Below are 27,657 nucleotides of genomic sequence, written 5' to 3'. Positions count from 1 at the left end.
GACACAACACCTCAATACAGAAGACTTTTAAATCACAGTGTTACAATGGTAGAGGATCAGTGGTTGATGATTATCAGCTATCATGATGGATGATGACAGTGGTCCATCGGCCCAACCCTAAGTGTGAAATCCGAAGAGGTCAGTGTGTTCACTGGGAAAACTACAGCTCATGACCCACTGTATCTGTGCTGCAGCTGGCAACAAAAATACAGACGCAACCAGAGTTACACAGTCTCTATGCTTGTCTCAAACTGTTAACTCACCATGCTTCAGACACAACCTTTCCATTACGGCTCTGGAGGAGTGACCCACATGAGCACAGTTTCAATGAAAATGCAGCCGACAAAGCTTTCGTCATACAGAAGTTTAAACTGGGTTGGATAAATGATAGACAGGTATGTCATGACGTTTGGTGATCATATATGTGACTTGCAAATGTGATTTCTTTCATTCAGACAAAACAGGACAGGTGCAGTCCAGTATGTCTCTGGAAGAAAGAAGGTGAAGGCTGTGCTTATTCTCATACTATTTTAGTCTAGTATGATCTGATCACGAAGACCTTTAGCTAGTGAGGCGATGGTGAGAGGAAAAAGAAGTCAAAGTCAAAGAGTTCCTACAGTTGTTTGAGGAAAATGTGACAGAGAACAGGTGTAGTTATAAGTAATAACGGCAGACTGCGGGGGTGGCTATTGATACTGACTGCAGATACTTTCTTAGGTCCTCCATTGACCACTTTTTAGAAACCAAATTGCCCTTTCAAAAACAGCTCTATTTGAGCTATGGATGGCATTGAAACTTTTCTGTATAGTATTATAATGGGCATCTTTGGAGAGCCGAAACCAGTGCCAATGCTTTTTAAACAGCATGTTCAGTTCTTAATTCTCAAAATGGAAAATGATCTCACATTTTACTTTTCACCTTTTGACTTTCTAGTATATAATTTTCACACCTCCTTGCCATTAAACGCCATTTACAAAGTCACTCACTTTCCTGCGTCAAGCACAAAGCTTCACATTCACAAATTCCAGGTGTCACCGTATCTAACAAATTCTTCCTGCTTTCAGCAAATCAGTCAGCTGGCAGATGTTGAACTTTAAATGTCACTGTTGAATCTGTCATTCTGTCTTTCAGGCTGAGAGCTGCCCACCTCGTCCCCGATCACCAGCGCGATAAGGTCTTTGTATTACCCAGTGACAGCCACTGATGAAGGAGTTTCCATCACTGTCTGCAGTCTCTGTCTTCAGTTTAATGGACATCTAGTGTGTTCATTCCCCACAATTTTAATGGGCATGGTTTTCGGCATTGATGTTATAACAAAGCTTAATTGCCATCATAAATTCATCTTAGTCCTATATTGATCTCTCCTAAGTGAAATATGTTATTCAGATCTAAGATGCAGAATTATGAAGTAGGCCTGTTCAAGTGGCACTAATTGTACCTTCTCTTAAAAACTTTTGAGAGTTCACAAATTATTAACAAATGACTTTGCTCACAGCAACTGCTGTCTTTAATGCCACACAATGGCTGCTGGTGTTCCAACCACTTAGCAGATATCAGTCGATTACAAAAAATTAAAAGAGATGTAATGGGAATGCCTCATTTTATGACACTTAATGAAAGCTACAGGGGAAGCAAGGATTTCAGTTCATAGAATAGGTTTACTTCAACTACCCACAAATCACTGAAGACATGTTAATCACAAGTTTAATCCGATATGATATATAGATTTTGCACAATGACAATATTCGCTGATATTACAAAGTCTGCCACAATACCATTTTAGTTCAGTGTGAGATAATATATGCCCATTTATCACTATTAGCTACAGATGAAGCTGCCACCACTTCTTTTCTGTTTTTGGCCATAAAAAGAAAAAAACATACACATAAATAATTGTAACTTGTTAAAGTCAGTATAGTTTACTTTAAATTGACTCCACAAACACACATAAAACATGGCCTAACAACAACAAAAGGCTGCCACAGACTACAGTCACCTTTGTAACATTGCCATCCAACTGGCACCACTGGTCTCGTAGGCTGTGCCCCAGTCTCATAGGACCACCAACTGAGCCAACTGGCTAAGTGTAATGGCGGCTAGAGCACAGCACAGAAGCCCATGTAACAACAATCCCTTGGGCCTCATGGCAAGATGCAGCTCCCAAATCAAATTTAGGGTATTCTTTTTTAATTGTGATTAATGGATACATGAAAACATGGCTAATTAAGACTCTACTTACCGGCTAACAGGGCTGCCCTATTTAGCCTTTGGCTAAATAATAACTGTCAAGGATCATAGACAAAACAAACATTATTATTCCCATGTCATTTTAAATGATATGAATTAACTTAGTGGCTAGTAGATTTTTCCTCTACTTATAGCTTAACAAATATTGTGTATTATTTATACCTTTTCTTTCTGAGTACTGGTTTTAAGCACTGCATCAACTGACAGAAAACCACTGTTGAATTTCAGCCTGCATGCATGTTTTTTCAGCCAAACATTGGTAAAACAGCTAATATTGGTGTAGCGAGAGTTAGCGGGCCGTATACCCTGGTTTGTTGTGTTTTCAGAGTATTTTATCTTGTAACAGCATTGAATCCATACTGCTGATTCAGTCCTGAGAAGGAAGTAAATACCCTCAGCTTTTTCCTAGCTGCTTGCCAGTATTTGCCTGTTGCTAGCAATGACTGTTTAGGAAGGAGCTGTGCTTGGACAGAAATGGTGACACAAACTTGCCATGGGAATTTCAAAATAAAGATGCATATTAAAGGATGAATATGTAATATATTTACTGTAATAAATCATAAAATGACCATGCCATGTCATCAGATATCAAGAAAACATGTCAAGTTGAAATACTGGCTACTCAGCGCTCAACACCAGCGCTCCAGCTGCCTTTGGAATTTTTATTTCGGGCCCGGAATAACTTTTTGTTTGCCCATTTCACAATTAATTAGAGTTCATAATAATGCCGAATGTTTGCAGGATGAGTAAGTGTCTATTAATGAGTCATTAGAAATCATTAATAATCTTGTAGAAGGAGGAGATGTTTGTAACAGTTAAATTGAGTAATATGTCAGTGGGGTTCGGCAGGAAGTACGACAGGTGGTCACTGAACTCCAACTCAAGAGTGTGTATTTTCAGAAGAGTGAACTTTTGTTTTCAGGAGAATGGTCTTACTGTTACGTTGACAGACAACTGGCAGTTCTAAACAGGTGGTCAACTTATAGTGTAGGACTCATCATTGCTTGTTACTGTCAGTTTACAATGCCACACTTCTGCATTGTTCCTGCAGCCTGCCAGAGCTTCCCTGAGTCTGGGGAAGAGGTAGCAGGGGGAGCAACTAACTTCAACCATAGACTGTGCATTACATAATGTTACGACCCCTAGCTCATGGTGGAAAAGGGAACACAACATAGACCAGTTGTAAGTGGTAAAGTAAGGTTATTTATTTAACACAAGGCTGGGAAACTGACAAACAATAAAAAGGAGGGAGGCAAAACTACAAAAGGGAAAGGGCCAATGGGTGCTGCTCAACACAAAGAAATATAACAAAAAGAGGAGCTAACTACTAGATAAAGGTAACAACAAATAAAAATCGGACAGGCGTAGGGCGGCACCAATCGTCAAAAAGGGTTAGACAAGGGAAGGGGGACTCATTTTTCACACATAACTATAACATACTGCTCTTTTAAAGATGATGATATGGATCAAAAGAATCAATGCATTGATCCAGATCAATGGGTTGTTACTCTAACTTATTTCCAAATCTGAATACAAAGTTTAAAGATTTTCAAAAACAATCTGGCAATATCAGGAAAATCAGTTTAATGACTCCCCTGCCGGCACAAACCAATGTTGTGCATTCAGATGAGCCCTGTAATAAAGTGTTAAGAGCTCAGTGCAGACAGAAAGAGTGCAGCGTTCTTATAGCCTGTATGGTACTGATGTTTACTTTGAACAACAATGTTGTTTATCTGATACATAAAGATGCCAAAAAAAAAGACTAATGTTGACACTTTTATGACCCGGGCTGTGTATCTATGTGTGAGTATCTCTCTGCGTGTGTGTGTGTGTTTGCAGCGCCAGGCTCATATTTCCTGTGCTGAGTCTGCTGAGAAAGTAGTTCTCTGGTGCTTTCTAGGCCAGAGATACACTAAGTGATCTTAGTGAGCACACACACACACACACACACACACACACACACACACACACACACACACACACAGAGCATGCAGGTGCATTCATATATTTGGTCTGTAGCCTACCAAAGATTATTTAATTTAGCACCAAGGCCACTTGTACAGTAAATAATGTTTAAAGTGGTTGCATGCACACATACATGCAGGCATTCAGATACACACACACACACACACACACACACACACACACACACACACACACACACACACACACACACACACACACACACTTAGAGCTGATATTGACAAGAGTTCCCTGGTGTGGTTTACCCTCCAGCTCTGCACCAGATTAAAACATGCTGCCCTTCTCTCCTCCGTTCTGTCCTCTCCTGCTTTATTCTGGTCTGGTTCTTATCCCCTGTCGTCTGTCTGTCCTGCTCTCCTCTGCTCTGTTCAGTTTGGATCTCCTCCGTCCTGTTCGGCTTCATTTCGTGGTGTTTCATTTGTTGTTTTGATGTTTTGTTGTGGTGTTGCTCTGCGCTGGTTTGTCTGCTTCTCTCTTCTTTTTTTTCCCTCTTCTTCAAACAACATAACAAATGGATGATTTTGGATAATAACATCGCACAGAGTTGCTTTTTATTTTAAATTATTTAAAACTATCAGAGGAAGACTGTTCAAAAAGCTGCCAGCCTCAAGATCTCCTGCCTCATCCCATCATCATTCTTGTTAATATTCAGCTTTTTCCACTGATGTTTTGGTGAGAAACCTGCATCAATAACCTTCATTAAACATGTGGAATGCATTTCACACATAAAAAACATATTTGCACAACAAAAATGTTTCCTGTTTTATTTATTTGTGTTTACATCAAGTTAAGATATTTTGTGGTTTTGCTTACTGACTTATTACTTGTTACTATTTTTGTATAATGACTATTAAATGGACATTTCACCCCCAAATCAAAAATACATACTTTTCCCTGTTTATCCATCTAGACTGTTTTGATGTGAGTTGCAGAGTTTTGAAGATATCGGCCATAAAGATGTCTGTCTTCTCTCCAGTATAATGGGACTAAATGGCACTCATCTTGTCGTGCTCAAAGTGTCAAAAAACATACATTTGAAAAATTCAAAACCAGTGTCTCTTTCCATAACAAGAACGACATCAAATGCGCTTCTCAAACGACACAAACAACAGCTTCTGCCCCGGTGACAGACTGACAGGCTGCAGGTTGAGAGGGGAGAGGAAGGCATTTTATTTAGTGTGATGTGTAAAATGCTAGAAATGACATTTTTGTTATTACAGAGAGTATAGGTACTGTATCAGTACTTGATCTGTTCAAATGTGAACAGTACCCAACCCCTCTCCTTACCAACATGATATTGACCAAAACCTTAGTATGAAACCAATATTTGTGAATTGCAGACTAAAGAGGAAATATTACAGTTTGCAACATATCAGGAAAGATATTACATGTGACAGAAGGAAGAAGGGAGGGATTTTATTTTGTGCTCCAAATAAGTAACAATGTTCAAATTGATAATTTACAGAAATTACATTTTTGTTATCACAGAGAAAGTAAAGCACTGAAAAGGTACCGTTGGTACTGGTTACCAAATTCCAGATACCAGTATTGGAACTGTATTGCAGATGTGGGACTAAGTCACACATGTGCAAGTCACAAGCAAGTCTCAGGTCTTAAACTTCAATTCTCAAGCAAGTCCCAAGTCACTGTGGTGAGAATCAAGCAAGTCAAAGTCAGCAGTCAAGCAAGTAACAAGTGTTATGAACTTCTGATGACGCCTCACAGTTTCCACATTAAAATAAGTGAAAAGACCGGTCATGAAAAGTTAAGTTTTATTTTCAACATTAACTAAAACTGTTGCAGTCTGCTTGGTAGAATGTAACTAAGTACATTCACTCAAGTACTGTACTTACTGTCAGTATAAATTTAGATTAGACTCAAGCAAAGTATATTTCAGTGGCAAATTTACTTTTTACTTGAAAACATTTTTTTTATATATATTTCATGTTGAGTGAAAACCATGTATTTCCAAATGTGGTGTTTTTGAATCTTTGTGAGAAAATTCTCCTGTTTCTTAAAGTAAATAATCTATTTAAAAAGCCTCTTGCATCAGCTGGAAAATACATCATCACAAAGCTGAACACACGCTGTTTTTCTGACAACGTGAAAAATTGACTTTTTCAGAGATTCATGGTTCTTCAATCCTACATGTACATTCGAATAAAATAACCTGGCCTACATGTATTCAGAAACACTATTTCTGTCGTTGGCAGGACACAGATGTTATACTGTCTGCTGTGATGATCATCTTTGAGGAAATCAATTTGATAAAACCGTCGATATGTAATTACACCTATCGACCTGTTTCTTTTTCTTTTCTTTTTTTTTTTTTATAAGACAGCTCAATACTTTATCTAGTGAATGTATGAATTTCCTTATTATGTTTGCATTTGATTGTGCTGCCAGTGAGTCTTCAAACAGGTGACTGCTGTGCTCTAAGAAATAGCAGATGAGACCCTTTATATAGACAGTTCTCTGATGGATCTGCAATAAGAAGCTTGTTATAAATACTCAAGGGATCGAAAAATATGTGACTGCTTTTCTGTAATAAGGAAGCCAGAGGAAAATCTTAGTAAAACGTTTCTTTCATGCAAAACATTTACACGATTCAGATAATCATCTACTGAAAAAGAACATCAGCCCACAATGTGATCTACAATCCTCAGCTCATCTGCCGGTGTCCTAGAACTCGCCTTTGTTGGCAGTTTGCTTAGCCATGTTGAGCTACACAACTTCAAAGAAGAAAAGCCGTCTTACTTATCGCACTTCTTTCTGCTTCCTTCTTACCTACGGGTCTGCGTCCAGCTATAAAGTATGGGAAGTTGTTGTCTTCGCTCACAGGACTTATTTCTACTAACCCTCCCCAAAATCCCTACTGAACCGGGAATCAGTCACAAAATCACCCAAATCTTCAGCAGCTGCTCTCATTGGACGCTTTTAAAGTGATTCGAAAACAGTTATATCTGGCTGTAGATGTTGAAGAATGTAATTTGTCCTTTGCTTTCATTTTCAAACATCGTATCTGTATCCTTTAATATCTGTGCTGCTTCCAGTCTTGGCCGGGACAATCTTGAAAAAGAGGTTTTCAATCTGAATGAGTGTTTTATTCCTGGTTAAATAAGGCTTATAAATAAATAAGAATAAATGACTCTAACCTAAAATGCATTTTAATACTTCCCATTTCATCCTTGGAAAACTGGTTGATGCAGGTTTTGATGGGCAGTGTTTCTGTGGAGGCTATGTAGCTGGAATTATTATAGCTCGCTCAGTGCCCGAAGGCAGGCTGTAGGCTCATGAATTTTAACTGAAGGTTCACTTAATAGAATTTATAGAAAACACACAAGACTGTAAGATTTTACACACTGAGTTCACTTCACTTGTCACAGGGAGAACTGTGGCAGTTGTATAATGTCTTTTGTGGCTCTGTTGAAGCTTTTTAAAATCTCCAAAAAGCCATCCAGGTTATCTTTAGCTAATTCTAACAGACTAACAGAGAGCCTGCATTACAAATTTCACGTGCGTATTTAGGGGGTAGTGGGGCCTAATGAAGGACATAGGTAAGTTGTAGGTTCCAGGGTTTTTGGAGCTTGACTCATAGACAACTTTTCTGTTAGTAAACATTATGATGTTTTTTGTGGGCGGAGATTAAGTGTAGACAAAAAAGAAAAATCCCTAAAATGTAAGCTGACACTAGCTAGCAGGATTCATTAGTATATTTCTTAATAATAATAGCCATTTTTCTTTTTTATGTTGACACATATTTAATAATTATTGGAGGAACTAAGAGCACAACTGAATGCTTGAATGGGGTGTTGAAAAGGAACTTTGCATGCCTGACCTGTCTTTGTTACACACTGAATAGCACTTTTCATAAAGTGCTGATGATAAATAGTGATTGTTAGACCTAAGAGATTGCTGTCCTGAAATTTTCACACCTGTGAATGATGAATGAAATGAAATTTTACTGTGATCAACAGGTGGACGCCTATTCAAAGACTGCAAATCTAGATCCTGTGATCCTGATCTTGTGGTAAGACTTTTCTGAATCACAAGATCAGGGTTACAGAATCTAGATTCGCAGTCTTCGGACAGGCCTCCATCTCTTGGTCGAAATAACAATTCATTTTAGTTACAGTGCTGCCAGGTGGAGGTCAGGATTCATCTACTTGGGGCCTCCAACGCTGTGAGGAGCCTTGCATCCTTTTAGCGATATTATGAAGCATGATGGTGCATACTGCACTTTCAGGGGAAGAAATGGGAAATTCTTGTTCTTGCACCTCCCCTTTTTACAAAACAACAGGGAGTTTCTTTGGTGCTCTAATTGAAAATATTTATTGGTTAACTGTTTAAATCAGAACAGATCTTGTTTTGGCGTGATCTGTGATAGTTTAATATGCAAGAAATGAATAAAAGAATGATAAAACACATCCCATGAGTGCTACATGCTAAATCCACCTCTCCAGTGAGGTTAGAGTACATTTTAGCATTAAAACTATCCTGATTTCCACCTTAGAGCTTTGAAATACCCAAAAATAGCATTTGATCTGGATTCTGGAACTGATTTTGTAGGATCAGGATCACAGCTCGTGCTCCGCTGCTTCAATGCTAACCATCATTTCATCAACCTGTTTGTTGTGAGACCTCGAAATTTATAGAAATGCGGCACAAAATTGCTCGAGTAGCCCTTTAACAGAGAATGTGTTGATGTTAAATTTGAACAGATGTATACTTAGTTGGTTGTTAAAAAGGATCACACACCATCCACACGCAGAGAGAACATTATGTGGCTATGCATGTCCACTGGGCACATCTTTTAACTATTTTCAAATCCCTGATCAGCGTTTAGACTTTCACTGATTAAGCTCTGCTGGCTGCAGCTGTTACTCTGGGAAAAGAGGTTGCACTTGGATCCATCAATTATTGGCATTCATTATGCAAACGCTCCAAACATTTTGTGTCTAAACATACCCCTGTGGACGTCAGCATCAGTGGACTTAAAGTGTTTAACTATGTTTCGAGCGCATCCCGTTGAATACATTGATTGCCCAAATCGATACAGTGAGAGACTAATTCAGAAAAAAAAAAGTCCCTCAGATATCTCACCCCTCCCTACGCTCTCCGTCTCTCCTCCTGTCCCCTTTCTGTCTTTCTTTTACCGCCGTTTTTCTTTTCACTCCGTCTCTTCTCTCTCCCCCTTTCTGTCAGTCGTGATTTCTCCATCTTCTTCTCCTGTCACTCGTCCCCTTCGCCTCCGCGTGTCTTCCTCCCAGGCTGTCAGTTGGTCCTTTTCCCTGGAGGCGCGGTCGGTTTCTGTGGAAACAATTTAAGGCAACAGACAATGCAGCCGTTAAAATCAAGCTAAAAGAAGAAAGAGATCAACACAGAGTTTATCCTGAAAGAAAAAAGAAAAGAAAAGAAAAGAGGAGATGCTGACAGAAAGATGGGTAAATGAGGATAAAGAGGATTAGGAGGTGGAGGGAAGATGACATAAAGAGGTGAATAAGACTAATACTGGTGCAGTGAGGAAATAAATCACCAGTTTAAGCCCCACATTCAAACTGGTAACAAGCAGAAAAAAGATGCTATTGAGTCTTCCTGTTAGTATATTAGGTCTTATCATTATACATAATAAAACAAATTACTTTATATTATTAGTCTGAATCTGGAAAGTAACTAGTAACTAAAGTTGTCAAATAAATGTGGTGAAGTAAAAAGTACAGTATTTGACACTGAAATGTGGTGGAGTTGACATATGAAGTAGCTAAATAAAGGTTACAAAGGTGTACTTAGAGGGACAGTTGACCCTAAAATCAACAGAGTTTTGGGGCCAGTGGGATGTCTGCCTTCTCTCCAACATAATGGAACTTGATGGTGCCGGTCCTGTGGTGCTCAAAGTGCCAAAATGTGCAGCAATGTCTCTTTGCAGAAGTCATGACCCAGTTGCCCAAAAATAATCCACAGACCCTTGTTGTGAGCAGTTTTATGTAGGAACTTTCTTTCTGCAGCAGAATCTACAGGAACTACTTTCTTTGCAACAGAAAGAAAGTAGTTCCCATATGACAGATCATGAATTTTGGGAAGAGACACTGGTTTTGAATTTTTTAAATCAATTTATTTTTTCTTTTTATGGGTGTTTTGAGCACCACGGGAGAGAAGGTAGACACCTCTATGGCCGATATCTCCAAAACTCTGCAACTCTCTTTTTTTATTTTGGGGTGAACTGTCCCTTTAAGTACAGTACTTGAATAAATGTAATTCCACCACTGTTGAAATGAGCATTTTACATCCATAGTCTCCAGTGTGGTAGACTAGGTAGAGTCCGGATTTAACAGACTCCATGACTGACTGGTCTAGACTGGTCTGAGCTCCTCTGATCCTATCGAACACATTTGACATTTACAGCCTGACATATAGAGGTTTTGTTGGGCTCACAGATTTATCGCAAAAATGATAAGGTGGAAGTCCATCATTACAAACAACTGCTGTTTTTCTTACACTCACATGATCAAAAACACAGCAAGATCATAAATGTATGAAGGAGGCAGTGTGTGAGTTCTGGAATCCCTTCAGTGTCCAAACATAGTTCCAGTAAGTAGAGATGAATAATAGTTCATCACACATGAGCCAAGAGAAAACAAAATAAATACACAGGATGAAAAGATAATATGTTTGTTCATACTCACATTAGGAGGAATACATTAATAAATGAATGAAAATAGAAAAATAAGTGAAATAAATACTTGAAATTGTATTTATTGCATATGCTAGTTATGTGTTTAGGTGGAAATTAGCATCTGGCTAAATCTGGTGCGACCATGTTTTCATTTCTTGTAAATGGTCGATGTCATTGCACGCTGTCTTTTTATAAATAAACTAAACTACACTAAACTAAATGAAAATAAAAATAAAAGTGTGACAATAATAATAATAAAAATAAATTCAAAATTACATTTTCACTTAGTTCACATCAATTAAAATATGAAGTTATCTTGGACCCCTATCTGTTCTTGATTGTAATCTTGCAGTAATATATTTTCCATGTAGTAAACATCCTTAACATTCTCCCTCCATTGTGTTACTGAGGCGGGCTGCAGCCTCAGCCAGGAGATTGTGATCATCTTCTTAGCAATTAAAAGTAGGACTCTCCATAGCAAGATCTGGTTGTTATCCTCAGTATCTTCTGGTAATATTCCCACATTCAGATAAGATGGTTTTAAAGCCAATTCTGTATTAAAACAGTTTTTGAATTTCTTTTTGCATACTTTGCCAGTGTTCTAGGGGTTTTGTGGGAGTCCCAGAAGATGTGTGTTTGGTCTCCTACCAGGCCACAGCTCCTCCAGTGTGTGACAAGAGGAGACCTGAAAACCCTCATCCTGACTTTCCAGCTGAATTTCTTCCAAGTGGGCCTCTTTGTTATTTTATGCTTCCTCTCTGCATTATAATTTCCAGTTCTTTTCTGAAATTATAGTGTTCATTTTTCCTTCATAGCCAAGCTGTTATCCTTTAGTTCTTCTTGAAATATCTTGTGTACATGTGATATGATTTTCTTTTTAACCATCCTTTTAATTGTTAACATAAAGTAATGTTCTATGTTAGATGGTGATGTACATAGTTTGTTTCATTCTTAATGTTTCACTAACATATTTTTAAGAACATCCACTTAAGTGAACCCACGCAAACACTTCTTGCTGTGAGGCAACAGCGCTAACCACTGAGCCATTTTTTTTTTTAAATTTCTGCAGTGCATATTAATTTTCCATTAGATTGCACAACATAAAGGAGCGGTTGATGTGAGTCATGTTTTAAGAGTTATAATCTGCATAAATGTGTGATAACTGTTTCTACCCAAATTGTGTTCTTGATCTTATTTAGGATTACTATAACAGGTTATGAATGAAAAGAAATGCCGTAGTTCATTAGTTCACAGCAGATGGTTCATTATCATAATTAATAATTCAGAAAATATGCTTTTGGATTCAAAGCCTTAGTTATCTAAACTACATTGGTTTATTGGCTTGCTTATAACTTCAAATGGCTGGCAAAGTCACTGCTATCAGTTTAGTGTTAAATACTTTTTCCTTTTTTGCATAAGCCTATTACTGTGAGACATTTGCTTCACATTTGAAGGTCCTTCATTCATTTACTTTAAAAACAAACAGTTTTTTGGTTGGAGCCATGAACCAAACAAGCTGTAGTCATTATAAATACGGCACAAATTCAAATATGCTGGTCAGTAGAGGCCACCGGTACAGACAGATAACTGAATTAAACACTGTCCTCAGTAACAAATATCTAAAATTAAAGTTCCTCTGTTTGTTTTTAATTGGACACTCATCTGTGAGTGGACTGACCTACTGTGATAACATCCACAGCTCTGGAAAGTGATCTATTTTAGATGTTCTCTCCCGTCTCCTGACAGTCCAGTGATTGATGGACAGACTATAGATACGGTTGAGTCTTACACGTGTCTGGGAACTGTACTAGACAGTAAACTGACATTTGAGCATAAAAAAGACATATTGTACAAGAAAAGTCAGCAGCATCTCTTATGACTCAGGAAACTCTCCTAGTTCCAGGCTGACAGTGTTTTATAGATCTTTTATTATCCTCACCAGTGGATCATGTGATGGTTTCCATGAGTGTGTGTGTATGTTTGCATGTGTGCATGATCAGTGGGCCTACATCTTGTCCAAAGCTAATCTTGCATACTACTGTACCGATCAATTTAAAGGACCTTGAAAGTCTTGAAAAGTCTTGAAAAAACTCTACAAATGGCCGCTTGGACTCAAGGATGGGACTACTTAAATTTTGGAGGCCAGAGGTCAAAGGTTAAGGTCATTCTGAGCTCATGTCTGTCCCATTTTTTTAAAGGCAATATCTCAGGAACGCTTGGAGGGAATTTCTTCAAAATTGGTTCAAGCATCCATCAGAATGAACAGATTTTAAAAGGACTAAATGATGAGGTGATGATATTTTACATCCAAGAGGTCAAAGGTCAACTTCACTGTGACATCATAATGTTCAGCTCTCTATCAGTCCTCCATCCTCCTCTGTGAAAATAGTCTCTAAGTGGTGACAGCATGTTTCTAACTGGAAATTATTCACTGGAATCACACATGATAACTTCAGTTAAAAATACACTTAATATCTTTTATTAAATCCCTGCACAGTTACAGGTCAATATAGTGGTAGATTTCACAATAAATTCCTTCAAAGTCTTCACTACAGACATTACATGAGAGATGGTTGCATCTGGCAGTTCTGGTGGCATTGCAGTAGGTGCTTCACCATCTGTTGCCTGGCAGGGATCTGCACTCTGCTGAGTGATGTCTTCTAGCTGAGTCTGTAATCACTTTCTCTCTTATCTGCAGGTATCAAACTTACTTAATGAGGCAAAATTACTGCACAGGGAAGTCCATCCTGTCTGATTGTTCCAATCCATTACATCAACAATTTCAGTTTCTGCCAAAATCAATAGATACAAAACACTCCCTCAAACTCTTGTGCCATCACCCTCCTAAACTCCAGGAGGAAAAGGTAGTTTATTTTCTCAAAGTTTAATTTATTGGATTTCTTTAATCATGTTTCAAACTATGCATCACACTGCAGCACAACCAGTTGCCCTCCTGGAGAAAAATAAAGTTATTTGCATGGTGAGAAAAACGGTGCATGTGCTGTGAAAATACACAGTTCATGCAAATACAATTATTTATAAACTTTATTTATTTAGCAATCAAGGTTACAAACTGCTTGACAGAAAAAAAAAAGAAGATAAAAACATAAGAAATAAAAACAACACAGGGATGATGAACACTAAAAAGAAAAACAGCAAGAATGAAATGATAAGACCCAGCAACGTATTAAATATTCATAAACACCCTCCAATAAAAGAAAGTTTTGAGAAGGTAAACACGCCAATAATGAAGCCTGTCTGATCTCAATATGCAGAGTGTTCCTCAGACTGAGGGCTTTAGCCACAGAGGCCTAAGGGGTTTTCTACAAAGGAAGCTAGCCAGACTTTCTTTGCATGAGCCAACTTGACAAAACCTAAAATAAGTGTTTTCATGACGGTGGTTATCAACATGCTTTGTTAACCCGTGGCCCCATGTTACACCTGTGCAGTTGTCATTTTTGCCACATCTGTAAGATAGCAAATGAATCTGTGCCCAGTCTGTGCAGCCATGGACGGAAGGTGTAAAAATGAAGGGGTGGCCAGGTGCATTCAGTTTCTTGTGCTCAGTGCACTGGAGTCACAACCACTAATGCTTTAGTCCTCCTGGTTAAAGCACAAAGTCTGTGGCACAGCAGGTCCGTCTGCACAAGATAGCAACCAGTGCATTTGACCAAACCACACACACACACACACACACACACACACACACACACACACACACACACACACACACACACACACACACACACACGTCTCCACAATCACAAAACACCTTCATTTATGTTCATTTTATGTTTTCCCTACAGGAGTGGGGATTAGCAAAGTGTCCTTTGAACATATTTTCTATCAGAAATAAAGTGTATATATTTAAGTTAACTGAGTGCATGCGTGTGTGTGTGTCTCAAGTTTGGCTGAGGCACACACACACATCTCCACAATCACAAAACATCTTTCATTTATGCTAAACAGCCTCTGTGTGTCTCTAAAATTATTTTCATTAATAAGGAATAAGGAATTATTATTATAATTATGAAGCCTAATAAATCTCAACAGACCTGCAAAGTGCACACGGGACGGGATCACAGCTGTCAGATGGTCTTTAACGGATCAGTCAGCCTGACAGCTGGAGCAGCTGTAGTGTTTGTGTCTGTGTTTATTGGAGTCCAGAAAAACAAGGATAAAACAGGTAAGATCTATAATGTACAAAATTAACAAGACCTCGAGACCGACTCGACCTGGAGAGAAAAAGGTGTGTGTGATTTTGTCAGGATTTACCTGTTGGATAACCTGCAAATAATGTTTTTACAAACTTCACAGTAGTGTGGGAGGAGGAAATGAGGGTAACAAGAAAGAGGTGAAGGACATGGAGAATGGGTGGCTGTGAAGCTGCACCTCAATCCAGCTCAGGTGGGTGTTCAGCCAGACTGAGATGCAGCTTCGTAGCCGTCTGCCTCTCCCCTCCTTCTTCAGGAGTGTCAGGCAGCAAAGCTGCATAATATGATGTTGATATTAATGAATTATAAAATATGACATAATGTCAAGGTGCATCAGTGTAAAACATAACCAGTTATATATCTGCATGACTTTTACAGTTCATATATTGTATTTCTTTTCCATATGTTAATGTAAAATAGACTATTTACACATGAAACTGCTTTAGAGACATGCTGCTGTCTTGCGAACTCTCGCATTTTCACTTCTCAAACCAGGAGATCTGTCTTCTTGCTCGCAGATTCTTTCTCTTTGTTTCCACTGGTAAATCCACTGTCATGTTGCCAATGCTTGCACTCCTGGCAGACGTGCCTCTTAGAGTTGATGAGAGCTGACTTCCTGATTGGTTTAATGCATGTTTGGCCTAAAACCCACCCATGAATTAATCAAGGCACTTGTGCACAGCTGATAGGTGTATCCCAGTGTGCAGCAGGCATGCAGGAAGCAGGACAGGGCAGATACTCCTGTGCCCCTGGTGCGAGACGGCAAAAGTGTATTTTGAACACACCTTGAATAAATTAAAACCAATGCACCTGCACTTTGAACTTACAGTTTAGATCATCATTAGATAGGGTTCTCAGGCTTTCATTTGACTCTTCTTCTGCACAAAATGAAACAATCGCTTCAGTCAAGATGAGGCAGTTGTTATAATATTAAAAATATATTACAGCTAAAAGCAAAACTGTTGCTACAAATAAGGCAAGAGAATAATGCTGGCAGAAAATTACTAATTCACTTAACGTGCTCTGAATGCATTTATATCTATTTCTGTGACAGCTGCACATTAAACTTTAAACTTCATACAGCAGATTTATACATGATACTGCCGGTCTGACAGAGTCCCATAATGAAGATATGTGGAAATATTTTTTAGTCTTTGGCCAAATCATAGTAAAATGAATGTTAATGATTGAATATTATCTAAGATAAAAAGGATAGATTAATCAGTTTTCTAATCTGTGTTCTGAGCTGCACTACACAGCAGTGCAAAAAAGACTCGGCAGCAAATCAGGATCAAGCATAAGAACATGAATCAAAATGTCTGTTGCTCTTTTGGTGTGTGATTTGCTGCGTAAAATTTAAAGTGTTAGTATGATCTAAAGCAAATGTGAAAAATGACTTTCTACATCCCGAAACTGAGGTTCTCGTGGCAACATGATGTATACAGCTTCTGCTGATGTAACTGCACAGCTATGTTTGGTGACACTAATGTACAGCTAAGCAACTGCGTATATAACCTATCCCCTCAGCTGAAAATCTATATCACTCATAAAGAATATTATCAGGAAAAGAATCAGTGAAAGAGTGGCACTTTTTAATGTGAAAATGTGAACATAACCTGATCTGAACCAAGTTAGTTCAGCATAAGTTAAGTATAAGTACTAAAGCTTCTTACTACAGCCCTCTGGTCACGTTTGGTCACAATCTGGGATCTGAGAACAACAAGCAGAGCTGCATCCACCAATTTAAGGTAACGCTCAGGCACACAGGGAGTCAATAAATTCTTGATATAATTTGGAGTGAGGCCATTAAATGCTTTAAAAGAGATCAGTAGAATTTTAAAATCAATGCAGAAAAAAGAGGCAGCCAGTGTAAGCTGGCTAGCACAGGAGGAATATGTTCACATCTCTTGGTGCCTGGTAAAATTGGGCAGCAGTGTTCTGAGCCAGCTGGAGTCGGTGAAGGGAGCTTTGACTGATACTGGTGCAATACAGGCAAAAAAAACAAAAAACAAAAAACAAAAGCATGTGTGACTTTATGTAAATCAGTGGGAGATAAGAATGACTTGATTTTGGAGATTTTCTTGGGCTGAGAGAAGCAAGACTGGACAACGTTTTTACTTGAATCTCAAAACTGCATCGAAAATGTCTCCAAGATTTCTAGCAGCCTGCTTATTATTTTTAGTCAGGGGAACCTACAATAAGATCCAACAGACAAACTGGCAGCTTTCATCCACCAGATCTCTGTCTACCCTTGGCTTCTTTTGCTGCTATTGTTAGCATGAATCCAACAAAATAACAAAGTATAAAAGACTGTGAGAGAGTCTTTTATGATGGAGGGTTTCTACCTGTCTGTCTGCAGGGTTCCTGCCATGAGTCCCATAACCCTCCAGTAAACTCAGTTTAACCTTTAGGAGTTTTCTGCTGCCTTACGTTACTGTACGCTGCCACAGACTAAATAAATTCCAGAGGAGTGGAAAGCATCTTTATTGCAGAAATGGACCAGAGTTGTCTGTCAAGCGGCCAAGAAATAGGGTATCACGGAATTGCTTGTTGATGGCGAGACAGTATTAAACACGGCTACAGTCAGAGAAAATCTTTCCATGGTGTCAAAATGAAGCGTGCCCAAAAGCTTGACAGGAGCGAGTGTGAGTGCGTGACTGAAAAACACACTGAAGGAATGCTCTTGTTCTGTTGTTTCTTCCCTGATACCAATTCTGTTATGCCAGTGCTCCTTTTCATTTTCACCTCAAAGCTATACACATAACTGTGTTAAAGTGATTGGAAAAGGTAACATGAGGCCGTTACTCCACACCTCTTAAAGGGATAGTTTGGATTATGTCATGTGGGGCTGTATGAGGTACTATAGTGATACGATAGTGAATGTATTACCAACATAAGACCAACACGCCCCCAGTTAGGACCAACATGAAAGCTGCAATGTAGTGCTGTGGACAGGGTCGACACAGGGTCGCGTTTTAGCCACTTAAAAAAAAGCCTCCTCTTAAAAATACTTTGCTGTCAGACAGCCTTTTCTGATGGGAAACCGCCATTTATATGAGCCAAATATCTGTCTCTTCAAACCAACCAGACTCCATTGGCAAAATCAAAAATTTAACTCGCAGAACACAGGAGCAGGTGGTCTACCACTGCTCTGTTAGTTAGTTTGTGTTATTGTGTGACTTAAGTGAATTAAAACTATCCTTTTAAAGCACCAAAATCTCACAATAATACAAACAAATTACCCAATTAATCCCTCCTAAGTCCCGCCCCTTTTTGGTCTGTGCTACATTTACAACTGAGCAAACTTGGTACCTCGGTCAACTTTCTAGCTAACTAGCAAACGTAACGATTAATGTTAATTAGCTATCTAGCTAATTATTTTGCTGGTGTTTTTCTAACATTAGCTAATTTAAGATGATTAATGAAGCTTTTATTGGTCACCCAGCAATGTCTTTTAACCATCTACAAAATGTGTCTTTCTCTTCAGCATATGTAAATACACGGACGAGCAAAAGTAGAAAGTTGCCTGAGGTACCAAGCTTGCTCAACTTTCACTGGAGCACAGAATGACAAGGGGCGGGGCTTAAGATGGGTCAACTGAGGCAGCGGAAGACCAGCAACTCCTATGTTCTGAGAGGTAAAATTTCATTAAAATACATTTGTTGCTGACCCTGTCCACAGCAGTACATTGCTTAGCTTCCATCCTGGTGCCCCTCTCTGTTTCTCCAAATTTGTGGCGCGCCGCCTGGTATTTACTGGAGGTAGCACACACACTGACTATGGACAAGTACCTTATGTAAACCCACATCCAATAATCTGAACTACCCCTTAAACTGTAAGTGGAGCCATTCAAACACTTTTCAGGCTTATACAAGCTATATTCTGGCAAACAGCATCAATAATCTGTGCTCAAGCTCTGCACCTCATAATATAAATCTGTGGTACAACCTACTCACTTAGCCTGACAAAACACATAAATCAGGTCTCATAACTCAAGTCCTTTTTTTCTTGAAAACAGGCCATTTATCAGTGTAAAGTTGCAAGACTAATATAACAGTTATTATTGTATCAATTAATGAAAAAGAAAAGCAAAGGACGTCAGGATGACAAATTTCATCCGTTCAGTGAACATCTATCATCCAGCAGAGAGTGGGGATTGAATAAGTGCCACATAATGAGGTTTACATGTATTCAGAAATTTAATGAAAATATTATTAAATTTGCTTATTGTGGTTGAGATAATTAACACCTTAAATTGCATTTGTGTATTCTAGTCTACAACTCTCTCTCTCTCTCTCTCTCTGTGTGTGTGTGTGTGTGTGTGTGTGCTTCACTGTGGAATATCTGAGTGCAGGCCGTGTAGCTGAAGGTCAATCTGAATGGAGGCAGATAAATGAACTGGAGACACCAACAAGCTTATTACTGTAGAGTGCGCGCACACACAGCACACACACCGACATGCACGCCAGCACACACTGGCACACACTGCAGAGACTTATTACTGCTACTGTAGTGACATGAATTGCTCCTCCTCTGACTCCCTCTCCCTGGCTCTCTCTAAATCTCACCGTGATAACCTCAGTTGCTGAGACTTAGAGGCACTGATACAGAGGGGCTGGAAACGATACTCGGAATACCTATACAATATAATGCAATCAAGTTCAGGAGGCCTGCGAAAAATATAACTTTTATGAAGCTTACAACCTCTAGTTTTTGGCTCAGTACCTCCATAGTCTATCTTCTTTGCATAAAGGTTTATAATTTGACCATATGTCCTGGGTTTTATGAATGCATTATTCAGAACATTATCTACTTTTTGTGCTTATTTACATATTTTAATACTTTATATTAAAAAATGTGATTCTTCAAAACCTTTTGGTAACATTTTGTTTAAAGGGATGTGCCTGAGACTGTCATTACACTGTCATAACCATGTCACGACAGCTGTCATGACTATGAAGAAGTCTTTGTGAATGTTTATAACTGTTGTCATAAGTGTCATTTGGTCAATTATGCCATTTTAGAGCAAAGTTGACATTGTTTAAGAAGTCTTTGTTATGACAACTTGACATTAACCAAGTCAAAGACGTATTTGTCTTGGTTAATGTCCAGTTTGCAATTACATTTTACTGTTATCATCTACTAAATGACAGCTTGACATTAACCAAGACAAGCTACTTTTTTCTGTCAAATGCTTTTGTAACGGAGCCATGAATAACTTCCTAAACTTCAACTAAAGTGGTAGTATTTGGACTTATCATAAAGATGTTATTAAATGTTATAAGGCCAGTGTGACAAACAAGTACAGTACCAGGATGATTTAGATGGTGGGCAACTAGTTTATTTGTTACTAAAGTAGACTTCCTGCTGTCTGCTGTTAGCTGGTGTTTGCTAGTTAGCTCAGTTAGCTTTGGCGCTAGCTGCCTAATTAGCACACTAAGTCCTGGGAGTGCAAGGTTAGGGTTAGGGACATAATTGACCGAATGACACTTCATAACAACAGTCACAAGTTGTAAACATTTGTAAAGACTTGTTCATGTTCATGACAGGTGCCATGACATGATTATGACAGTGTAATGACAGTCTTATGCACACCCCTTCAAATAAAGTATTATGAACATTTTAATATAGAAACAACAACAACAACAACAAAAGCTTGTCTAACACTATTTTTTAAAGTGGCATTTTTGTATCACCGGCCATATGGATATTTTGCACAAGCAGACCAATATTTGTATCTCTAATGTAGAGAGAAGCTGTTGTATAATTTATACAGGACGTCCTGTTGAGATACTAGATCTCTTCTTCCACAGAGTCCTGGTCAAGATGGTAGCATCACAGGTTAGAAAACATTCAATACATAAAAAACAAAACAACAACACACACTGCATATATGACTGTGTCAGCAGTGTACAAATGAATTTTAGTTGATTTTATGAATTATAAAAATTCACAATAGGGGCTAAAATAGATCCTTGTGGGAGATATTTGTTTACTGTAGGAGTTGAGTTTTCTCTGATAAATAATTCTTAAACCAGTTCAGAGCCAAGGCCTTTGCAGCTAAGTCTCTGTTGTAGCAGTTCATGATCTACAGAATCAGATGCTTTTAGACTAAACTAGATCAACAACTAGAGCTGCACAGTGTTGTTTACTGGCTACAGATTTGATGAAGTCATTTGTTACTAGAATAGCTGCTGTTATATTACTATGACCTGATCTGGAATTCAGTGAGAATGTTATCAAACCCATTAACCTGCTAGTAGTACCTATAGACTTTCTCATTTTCTTATAGGCTAATGAGCAGAAAAAAAAGTTATTTTATTATTACACAGGTTTGAAAAGGAAAAAAGAAAAATTTGTGTTATGAATTTTCATTGTTTATATCCCACCCTGAATGGTACTAAAATTCCAACATTTCAGGGAGGGTACATTGTGCTGTCCATGCACTTCGTGTAGTTGAGGGTTAACAGTCTAAACTGCTGCCAGGACACTGCAGACTTTTTCAGCTTTTTCCAAACTTTTGATTTCTGCCTGACCCTACTTCATGCTGGCACACTGTCACTGCAGGCTTATTGACAGGAAGCAGCTAGTTCCAGCTCTGTTTGACGCATACAAAAGCACTCTATCCCCCTGAATTATGCCAATATCCAGCATTTATTTTGATATTAACCAAAACGTGACTACACATAATGAGGCATGTACACAAGCCATTGTGCAAGCTAGAAACTGAATTTCTGGGTGGCCTGTGAAAATCCTCTTTCAAGATTTTGAGTGAATGCTGCTCTGCACCCAATTGAAATTGACCGGTGTTGCCCTGTAGACCTTGTCCGTTAACAGGGAGAATATGTGTCTGGTCTTTGCTGTCAATTTGACAGTTTTGAAGCAGGTGCAAGGAATATGTCTCCGATACTTTGTGAATTCTGTGAAGGAGACACACAGCAAGTGACAAGACAAAAAGCGACTGTCTGGATTTGGAATGTGAACTGTCTGGTCCAGTTGAAGTTTTCCCTGTCCGTGTTCACACTTGTAATTGACAGCCTGTTGGCCGAGCTGGACGGAAGGTACAGCTCGTATCAAAATGTTCAGGAGTGTTTCAGTTTTTTAAATCACATTCACCTCCACCTCTGTTAAAACTGTGTGCACATTGGCACTGAGGCTGCAGAGGAAACACCTCAAGGGCTCAGAGGAATCAATTCAATTTGGGGGAGTTTATGCTCAAACAAGATAAGATATATCTGCCCACCAACTGCTCAACCTAATACGAGGACTGAATATAGGGCTGATATTGTTGACTCTGCTCCGTGCTGAATTCATGTGCTTTTGATGCAGAGGTGCTTCACTCACTAGGATCAAAGAGAGCAGAGGTACAAACAGGTGGTTGTGGTTGATGGGTGTGGATGCGAGGACCACAGGCTTAGCTGAGCCCTGGGGGCCCAGGACATGGTTAAGGACTGTGGCATGCTTGAAAAGAAGCACTTTGAATTGCACATCGTCAGACCACACTGGGACGAAAAGGTATTTGTGCCTTACACCAAACTGGTATGATGTCAGCACAGACCAATCTCCTTGCGTTTTCTAATATATTACTACACATCCTCAGATCCTTTTCTCTTGTCAAAGTGAAGGTCATATCAAAATGTCACAACCGAATGAAACATGCAGTCATTACTGAAAAACTTTGGTTGTGATAACAGCAGATTAACTGCACACAACTCTATGACAGATCTGGACTTCTTAAATTGTGTTTGTATCTGAAAGAAAATTAAAAATACAAAAATGACCTTTCGTTGTGCACCAACCTTTGACACTGTTTCTACGCCTGCAAATCTTTGAATTCTCGCGATGCATTTATGCAGTTTACAGTGATAACGGTGGCAGATTTAACATTGAACTTGTGAGTATTTGTTGAAACATGAGGTTTTTGGATCCCTAGAGACGTATACAGAAGCATATTCTCATTTTTAGCTGACGACAGTGGATTTTGCCGGCTAAAACAATGATTCGCAAGCAGATTTCGTAAGTGTAGCTGGCTGATGTAAGCTACTCTTAGTTGGCTGAGAAGTTCATCTCTAGCTGACATGTTAATGTTTCCATCTGACTTGTTTTAAAATAAGAACCCCATGAAAGTGTAAATGTAAATGATATAACATTAATGCTGAATGACTGAGGCTAAAGCTAGCTTACATCTCAGCAAACATTGTTTAGATGGTATACAGCAGGTATATCTACATGATAAATGACAGAAATACACTCATTAAGGTTGGAAAAGGAAACGCAGGGACTCGACAAGTGCAGCGGACTTTGAGACAGGTCACCCAGTTGGACCAGCCGGACCAGGGTTGTGGAAGACAGCCGGGATAAAAGCTAAGCTAACTTGGGTTAGACCTGTGACAGCGAGCCAGAGAAAGGTGCCGGACATGCTGATGTTTGCAGTTTATGTTAGAGCAGATGAAGACAGAGTTTAATGCATTCGCCACATGTGTGCGCTTGTGTTTCACATTTTTGAGAGACAACAAAAACTCAGACTCATGAAACGCCAAGTATCGTTCTTGTCAGAACCTTCTGCACACCTTCAACATGTAGAGAAATAGACACCTTGACAGCTCTAGTAATGGTTGCTAAGCTATGATTGGACAGTGGCTATTTGGAGGTGGGGCTTAACAAACAATCAGTTGGTCAATACTTAAGAACAAATCCATTATCTGGTCCGGTCCCTTGTCTTAAGGGTGCATGAGGTCCTTGGAATCATTTTTTTTATTGGCATAAGGTTAGAACAGGACGCTACAGCTGATAAAATGCTAGCAACAGTTCTCATACCACATGAATCACCTGTAGCTATTTGCTAGAAAAGAGAAGCCCTCCTTTCCTTCCTCTGTGACAGAATAGAAGGTTTGACAAATATGTCAACAATAACTAAGGGCGGTGGGGCTTAGTGAAGGACACACTGGTGTATTAATGCAAAGGGACATGTTACAAAGCATGAAAAACTTGATAAATTAGACAGACATGGGTGTAACAAAATATACCTGCTGACCCAGGTCACTGCAGGTCATTCCCACCTTTTACCCACCCTTTTGATAGGAGTCCAGTCCATTGTGAGCAAGTCCATGTAATGAAATGAAAAAAGAAGTCAGTACATAAAAAGACACAAGGAAAAGGATGCTGTGACAATGAATAATAAAATAAAAATGAAAACTGGAAGTTAATGAACTGTTGTTGACTGCTGTTATCTCATAGTATTCGAGGAGCAGAATGGGAGTGAGCCGTCATGAGAAGTATATGCTGGGGTGAAATGTCTATTAGAGGGTAGAATGATATGTCATGATATGTTAGTGTGTGTTTGTGTGTGAGCGATAGAGTGGTGGTCTAGAAGAGCCAAGGGGCGTATCTTTATTTTGGCCCAGCTGTCCAGTTATGTATAATTTGTCCACTGAAATGACTACTTTTGTCTTCCTTAAGTAGCTGCTTTCTGAAGGGTTATAATTTTTGTCAAGTATCCCCTGTGGTTACTGATCATTGAACTCATAATCCATCCCTTTAAGCTGTTCTCCCAGACACTGGATTAGTTCTTTTAGTTTGTAGTGTTTGAATTTGGCAGTGATTGACCATGAATGTTTATTGTTTGGGTGAAAGATGAAATGTTTGAGATGGGTGACCAGGAATCCATTTATCGTGTTTTCTGGGTTGTTCAGTGTTCAGTAACATTAAGAATACCATTAACATAAAGTATAAAAAGTTGTGGACCAATCACAATGCTCTGGGGTGGTCCACAGGTGACCTTTCTAAATCCTGACACAGTACCTTCCCAGCCAAGAGTAGGCTTTACCTTTTATGCCACAATTTTCTCAATAATTGACTGTGATCTATAGTATAACCTTCTGTAAACCAATTTAAATGCCAGTAGAATCTCAGTGTGTTCTTTCAAGAAGTGTTTCTAGTTTAGAAAATTGGAAAACAAGGGATACCAGGCTATAGTTGTTCATGTAGTGCTCATCTTCATTATTATATATTTGAATTACCTGCAAATTTCAGATTATTGGGAAGAACACCTCTTTGAAATGACTGATTACATATTTTGGTCAGAGGTCTATAATTTGCATGTGAATAACATTTTTCAATCCTGTATATATTCAGTGCAAGCTTTCACACCAACAGCGAAATTTCGATGAGCGACATTGTGGCTTTGATTTGATCGGAGTTTGAAGTTTTGGTTCGGACATGAACACATCTGACCAATCAACATTGCTACATCCAAGACATCCAACATGGTGGATCACTTGTTTTACCAAACTCCATTTTACATGATAAAAGGGAGGAAACATCTGAGACAAGGATTTCAACTTCAGCACGCGGCGAGGAATAGACAGTGAGCCTAAGTATGATGATGGTGTGTATATATCAAGCTTTAACAGTCTATGGAAATGTCTGTTTGCATCTTTTTTGTGTGATTTATTTTAAGCTGTGTAATCATGTCTTGTTTGATGAGCTTTTGCTTCCGAAATATTTACAATCTTGTGCCAGTTATTTGTGTTGCTGTAGGCCTTTACAATAGAATCATAGAATGGAATAGAATAGAATAGGATAGTGCTCAATGCAAACACATATCAACATGACAAATTTACTACAAAATACATATATGCATTACTAGTGCGGTTGGAACAATAATAATTATTAAATCACTTTAATTTAATTTAAGGAACATAGAACTTCCTATTTGGAATAGTAAACCCCACAGGTGAGAAACAAACAAAATAACGATCATGATAGTATTCATATAAGTATAACCAATAATTATTTCAACTCCTACAATAGACCCACCTGCACATATTCTGTTTATTTTCATAGACATGATTTGGGCTTTTTCTGAGCCTCCTTTGAAGAACCCCAGACCCTTTGAACTGCCATGTTTCTTTGCTCGTCATGTCTGTAAGGTAATCTCGCTGAGTTAAAAGTGCAAGAGAGAGAGAGAGAGACAGCCGGGGAGTGATTGTACAGCAGAGAAAACGAACAAATATCAAACTCTCCCTCTCTAATTCCACATCTAGTTCACAGAATCTAAAAGAGGGGCCTCAGTTTTTGGGAACATGATGATCTGGATTCTCTTGTCTCCACATTCAGCCTCATTGTGTCACATCTTGGCTTTCGCACAACCCTTCATGGCCATGTCCCAGCAACCAGATTACAGAAAAGATTAAGCAACATCTTTGACAGTTCTAATGAAATCTGATAAGTGGATATGTTATGCTTATTTTCTGTTCTGTCTTGTTCTGGGAAATGGGAGCAGAAATGGAAACAAACAGAACATTTCATTAGGAAAAACATTTTTATGATGAAGGTAAAAACATGTTGCTCAAAATACACGGAAAACATGAAACTAAATGATTATTTTGCCTGCGATTGTAAAAGCTGTGTACACATATACAGTATAATATGTATTTAAATAGACAGCCTTGTGGGAGTTGATTGAAGTTAGTTTTGTGAAGTGACAGAAGATGGATGTGTTTTGTTTTCTGTGTCCTCACGCGTGTGTGTTTCTCTCAGAAAACAAGTGAATCCAAGGTAGCCAGAGATGCGTCACTCCATCCTGAGAGCCTGGAGGGTCGTTTTTAGAAATAACAGACTGGTGAGTGTGGGAGGGTTCTCTCACTTTTCCTTTCTTTTCCCCTCTCACATCTTTCTCTTTCTTACTTTCTCTCCCTTTCTTTCTGACCACAGGTCCTCCTCTCACTTCCTCCCACTTGCATTTAAGAGGGAAAGCATCTTAAGAGAAGCTGTCTTCCTTTTCAGACCCCTAATCCCTTGTCTATTCATCTTCTTTTCTCCCATCCTCTCTTTCACCAGACACTGAAATGTCAAACACATGATTATCTGCCTTCCTCTCCCTTATCCCTTCCAGCTGCCCATCTCGTCACTCTTTCTTTTCTCTCCACCCTCTTTTCCACACGGGTTAGTTTGTGCCTGATGGTCTCCTAATCAAGCCCATAAAAAGCTATTTTATCATTTGCTCAAGTGTCCTAATATTAATTAAGTGTTGAGTTTTGACTCGACAAGTGTTAACTGGAGTTTGTCCAGTAGTACGGCAGATATAGTTTTGAAGTGGGTGTTAAAAACTAGGTCAGACAAACATAAACACTGGCATTCGATTGATGCAGTTTTTTTTTTACACCCCTAGGGCCCTGTTTGGTTTAAAGTGCAGGGTGTAAGAGCATTTAGGGTGTGTCCAAATCCACTTTGCTTTTTAAACAGGACATAATCTGGATGCAACATAAGGTGCAAAAGGTTTGTATTCATCATGAAAAGAGGCGTGGGCTCCCCCAAAACTGGAGACATTTAGGGGGAGCTCTAAACATCAGGTTCCTGATATAAATCATAATAAAATATGGCAATGTTTTGTGTTTATTTGCTCATTACAGTGTTATTTCCAAACATTTATCTTCACTAATTAACAGAGTGCTGTGTGTGCTCCCCAAAGTTCTGCTACAGAGTGTAGAAGACTGATAGACAGACAGAAAGACATTATTGCTGACTTTGGTTCATGGT

Source organism: Lutjanus erythropterus, chromosome 4 (genome assembly GCF_056507025.1).
Source record: "Lutjanus erythropterus isolate fLutEry1 chromosome 4, fLutEry1.hap2, whole genome shotgun sequence".
Taxonomy (NCBI): domain Eukaryota; kingdom Metazoa; phylum Chordata; class Actinopteri; order Lutjaniformes; family Lutjanidae; genus Lutjanus; species Lutjanus erythropterus.
The sequence above is the reverse complement of the archived record's forward strand: the minus strand, read 5'-3'. Positions refer to the sequence as shown.